Genomic DNA, 5,794 nt, shown 5'->3' with positions numbered 1-5,794 from the left:
ATAGAGTTTTCCTTCGACGCACCAACCTAGAGTTTAGGAAAGAGTATGGCAGCTCACATCACCATGGGACGCATTGGAGAAGTATATCACAGGGATCTTAAGGACACTATCTACCAAATATGTGGGCGCCGAGACGAGAAATGGGAGATGATCAACACCAGGAAGGATAGATCAATTGCAGCTTTCATCCAGGAACTAAACCAACACATTCGATGCCAGGAGAATATATGTGCGCAGACATGATAGATCTGAAGAAGGCAAAGACAAGGATCATCGAGCTGGAAGAAGAACTTAAGCCTACATGCGATGGATATGAGGAGGAAATTGCGACACTACTGGAGAAGAATGACGACCTGATTAAGAAGATCGTAATATTTATGGGAGACCCCACTCCAGTAGAAGAAGATGAAGAACCCAAGGAGATTCGCCCGGAGGACTACATCATCATCGACGGCACCGACTCCGACCCGAGTGATGATGACTATGAAGACGAAGCTGGAGTAGATATCAGGGAATCTTCCACCAATCAAAATTTCTAGATGACCACCCAATAAATTAGTAGTATTCCCCCATGTATTCAGTAGTAGTTGAGCACTTTTGCGATAGTTATAGACCGCTTGTATGCCTTGCTTGATTGATTGAGTGAAATGATTGTGTTTGTCTCATGTGCATATGGGTAGTTCCTTCTCATTAGACCTCATTCTATTCTAATCTCTTCCCTCTAAACCCATCAGATGCCTCTGAGACGTGACCCCGGATTTGCCTTCCCGCCGGAGCTCACTCAGTTGATCCAGCAACATAACACCTTGATGCAATTGCTAGTTCAGAACCAGGGCAACAACAACAACAACCCGCCGCCAGTGGACAACCTAGCCCGTTTTCTAAGGTTACAACCGCCGGTGTTTTCCAGTAGAACCGAGCCTATAGTTGCAGATGATTGGATCTGAAGGATTGGAAGGGAGTTAACCACTGCAGGATGTACTGATGCTGAGAAGGTGCGTTTTTATGCACATCAGTTGGATGGACCAGCAACATCATGGTGGGAGAATTACACTGTCACCTACCCTATAGCCATGGTGACATGGGACCAGTTTCAGCAAGCTTTTCGTACAGCTCATGTCTCAACTGGAGCCATGAATCTGAAGAAGTGTGAGTTCCGCAAATTACGCCAAGGGAACTATACTGTGGCTCAGTACGTGGATGAGTTTAGCAAGCTATCTCGCTATGCCCCTGACGATGTGGCCACAGATGCCGCGAAGCAGGAGAAGTTTATGGAAGTGCTGAATGATGAGATGAGTATGCAGTTGATGATAGCCACCTTCAACAACTACCAGGAGTTGGTAGATAAGGCTCTTATGATTGAAGGGAAGCAGCAGCAGATTGAGAGCCGTAAGAGGAAGTATGGACAAGGGAGGTATAACTCAGGATCTCAGCAGAAGCCTCGCCTAACCCCGAACTCGGGAGGACTTGTTCATAACCATGGAGGTCATAACCACACCAGAGGAGGATCGCATAATCACAATGGTTCTAAGAATGGGAATGGGAACGAAGCCAATAACAATCAGAACCGCCCCAATCCAGCCACACCCGCCAAAAGAGATCTAAGTCACGTTACTTGTTTCAAGTACGAGAAGACTGGACACTATGCCACGGAGTGTCCTGAAGGAAAGAATGGAAACGGAAATGGGAGCGCTGGGAAGAAGCCCAATACATTCAACAAAGGACAAGTGAACCACGTTAACGTGGAGGAGGTTGAAGAGCAACCGGATGCGGTAATAGGTAAGTTTTTGGTTAAGTCATTTGCCGCTCTTGTTCTATTTGACACTGGTGCATCGCATTCATACATATCAAGGGGATTTGTGGATAAGTTTAAACTGCCAACCCAAACCCTTAGGACCCCTCTCTTAGTGAGTTCACCTGGAGCAGAGTATATGGCTAGTCGATGGTGCGACCAGATACCCCTAACCATTGGCACCCATGTTTTTCCGTCCGACCTAATTATCTTGGAGTCACAAGGATTGGATGTGATATTAGGCATGGACTGGATGTCAAAGTATGGAGGAAGTATTGACTGTGCTAGTAAGTCGATTTATCTCACCACCCCGGAGGGAAAAAGGATTAAGTATGTATCTAGGCATGTGCCTAGGAGGAGCCAAGTGAATACCCTCACGGGAGTTGTTCAGGAGGAAGTGCCTGTAGTGAGGGATTACCCGGATGTTTTTCGAGAGGAGTTACCAGGCATGCCACTGGATCGAGACATCGAGTTTTTGATAGAGCTATTGCCAGGGACCGGGCTAATATCCAAGAGACCCTATCGGATGCCCGTGAATGATCTGGAGGAAATTAAGAAACAGATCAAGGAGTTATTGGAGAAAGGATACATTCGAAGGAGTTCATCACCTTGGGGAGCCCCAGTGCTTTTGGTTGAGAAGAAGGATAAATCCCTAAGAATGGTTGTTGATTATTGGGCCTTGAATGAAGTGACGATCAAGAACAAGTACCCACTGCCGATGATCAATGATCTGTTTGATCAGCTGCATGGAGCTAAGGTGTTTTCAAAGATCAATTTGCGATCGGGATACCATCAGTTGAAGATTCGAGAGAAAGATATACCAAAGACAGCATTCACCACGCGTTACGGATTATATGAGTATACCGTCATGTCGTTCGGACTGACCAATGCCCCTGCCTATTTCATGAGCATGATGAACAAGGTGTTCATGGAATATTTGGACAAGTTTGTTGTGGTGTTCATTGATGATATTATGGTATACTCGAAGAATGAAGAGGAGCACAAGGAGCATTTGCGATTAGTTCTCGAGAAACTCAGGGAACACCAGTTGTATGCCAAGTTCAGCAAATGCGAGTTTTGGTTGAAGGAAGTCGGATTCCTTGGACATGTTATATCAGGAGAAGGTATAGCAGTAGACCCCAGCAAGGTTCAGTCACTCACTGAATGGTTAGCACCCACTTCAGTTAGCGAGATCTGCAGTTTTCTTGGACTCGCAGGATACTATCGGAGATTCATTGAGAATTTTTCCAAAATTGCGAAACCAATGACGGAGCTATTGAAGAAGGATACTAAGCTTAAATGGACGCAAGATTGCAAGGCAAGTTTCCAGGAGTTGAAGAAACATTTGACTACAGCCCCAGTGTTGACACTGCCAGATATACATAAGGATTTCCAAGTGTACTGCGATGCCTCTCGCTTAGGACTTGGAAGTGTGCTTATGCAGGATGGAAGAGTTGTTTCGTATGCCTCATGACAACTAAAACCTCACGAGTTGAACTATGCCACTCATGATTTGGAGCTAGCAGCAGTAGTGCATGCATTGAATATTTGGAGACATTACCTTATTAGAAACCGTTGTGATGTGTACACGGATCATAAGAGTTTGAAGTACATCTTCACACAGAAGGAACTGAACCTTAGGCAGAGGAGATGGTTGGAGCTTATAAAAGATTATGACATGAAGCTGCACTATCATCCAGGAAAGGCCAATGTCGTAGCAGACACTTTGATCCGGAAGAGTTATGCTAATATCCTTGCAAGTAAGGGAGTGCCAAAGGAGTTAGCAGAGGATATCATGGAACTTCGATTAGAGATTGTTCCTAGAGGTTTTGTTGCAACAATGGAAGTTCAGTCAACATTGTTTGGTAAGATTCGGGAAGCTCAGAAGGATGACAAAGAGATTGCCGAGATAAAGGAGAAAATGAGCAAAGGAAAGACCAAAGGTTTCATGAGGATGAGCATGATACCCTATGGTTTGAGGATAGGATATACGTGCCTAATAACACAGAAATCAGGAAGTTAATACTACAGGAGGCCCATGACTCACCATACTCGATACACCCCGAAAACACTAAGATGTATTTGGATTTCAAGGAATGTTTCTGGTGGACGGGTATGAAGAAGGATATTGCCGAGTATGTAGCCGTACGTGATGTATGTCAGAGGGTGAAGGCAGAGCATCAAAAGCCGGCAGGATTGTTACAGCCTATGCCGATACCCGAATGGAAGTGGGATAAACTTGGCATGGATTTTATCACCGGATTGCCCAGGACCAAATCAGGATATGATCCATATGGGTAGTAGTTGATCGCTTGACCAAAGTGGCTCACTTTATCCCAGTGAAAACCACTTATACAAGTGCGAATTTGGCCAAGATATATATGTCCAGGATCGTATGTCTGCATCGAGTTCTGAGGACTATCATTTCAGATAGAGGAACGCAGTTTACCTCAAAGTTTTGGCATCAGTTACACCAGACTTTGGGTATGAGATTGGAGTTCAGTACCGCATTTCACCCGCGGACGGATGGACAGACTGAAAGAGTCAACCAGATTCTGGAAGATATGTTGAGAGCCTGTGCGCTAGAATATGGATCTAGTTGGGATGACAATTTGCCTTATGCAGAATTCTCATACAATAATAGCTACCAAGCCAATTTGAAGATGGCACCGTTCGAAGCCCTGTATGGACGAAGGTGCAGAATGCCGTTAATGTGGGATGAAGTAGGAGACCGATAGTTGTTTGGACCAGACTTGATCAAGGAGTCGGAAGAGAAGGTTAAGTTGATTCATGATAGACTGAAGATTGCACAGTCCAGGCAAAAGAGTTATGCAGACTCAAAACGCAAGGAGGTAACCTATGAAATTGGAGATAGAGCATATCTGCGAGTATCCCCCTTGCGAGGAGTGAAACGTTTTGGAGTTAAAGGAAAGTTAGTCCCGAGATTTGTAGGACCATATCGTGTTTTCGAACGGATGGGAGAAGTTTCCTACAAGTTGGAGTTACCTGAAGGACTGTCAGGAGTTCATGACGTGTTCCACATTTCACAGTTGAAGAAGTGTCATGCTGAGATGGCCGATATACCATTAAGAGATACAGTACCCTTGGAGGCGATTCATTTGGACAGTGATTTGACTTATGAGGAGAAGCCAGTTAAGATTCTTGAGTTTGCTAGCCGAGTCACCCGCAGCAAAGCCATCAAGTTTTGCAAAGATCAGTGGAGCCACCATACCGAGGATGAAGCCACCTGGGAACGAGAGGATGATCTTCGCAAAGACCACCCACACCTATTTTCTAGCCAACCTGAATCTCGAGGGCGAGACTCATTTTAAGGGGGGTAGGTTTGTAACATCCCAAATCTTCAATTTGGAATGTTATACATAGATCATTCATGCATATCATATTTTATTGCATTTTCGTCCCGCAATCCTCAAAATCCTAAGCAACTCAAGGACCCTCGGAGAGAGTTGGGGATTTCCCGTTGTTCATATTTGATTTTTATTAAATAATGAAACGAGGATTTTTGATTTTGATTATTTCTCTCTCCGAAAAATATTTCATAATAAAATATATGAGAGGAGATAATATGACTTCTCCAAAATAATTGAACTATTGGAGGAAAATATTAAAAATCATTTATTTGATTTTATTTGCAATTAGAAAAATTGCACGTTTTTCAAAAATGCATTTTAGGGCCAAGAAAATGTTCATCGTGTTCTAAATATTTTATTTAGACGGTGAAAATTTGTTTTGGCATTTTTAGAATTTTACTTTATTTCCTAGGATTTTTCTGAGTTTCAGCGGAATTATTTTTTTAAAGAGCGCGCTTAAGCCAACTGGGCCAAAGCCCAGCCACGGGCCCACCTCGCCCCGCACCGCCGTCTCTTGGCAGGAGATCGCGCCGCCGCCGCCGACAGGAATCCGGCTCGGACTCCTCATCCCCGCCGTGCCCCCTCCCCCAAGGCACCACCCCGCCCCCCCTTAAAGCTGCAGCCACCCGCC

The sequence above is a fragment of the Triticum dicoccoides genome, chromosome 3A (assembly GCF_002162155.2).
Source record: "Triticum dicoccoides isolate Atlit2015 ecotype Zavitan chromosome 3A, WEW_v2.0, whole genome shotgun sequence".
Lineage (NCBI taxonomy): Eukaryota > Viridiplantae > Streptophyta > Magnoliopsida > Poales > Poaceae > Triticum > Triticum dicoccoides.
Note: the sequence above shows the minus strand (reverse complement) of the source record.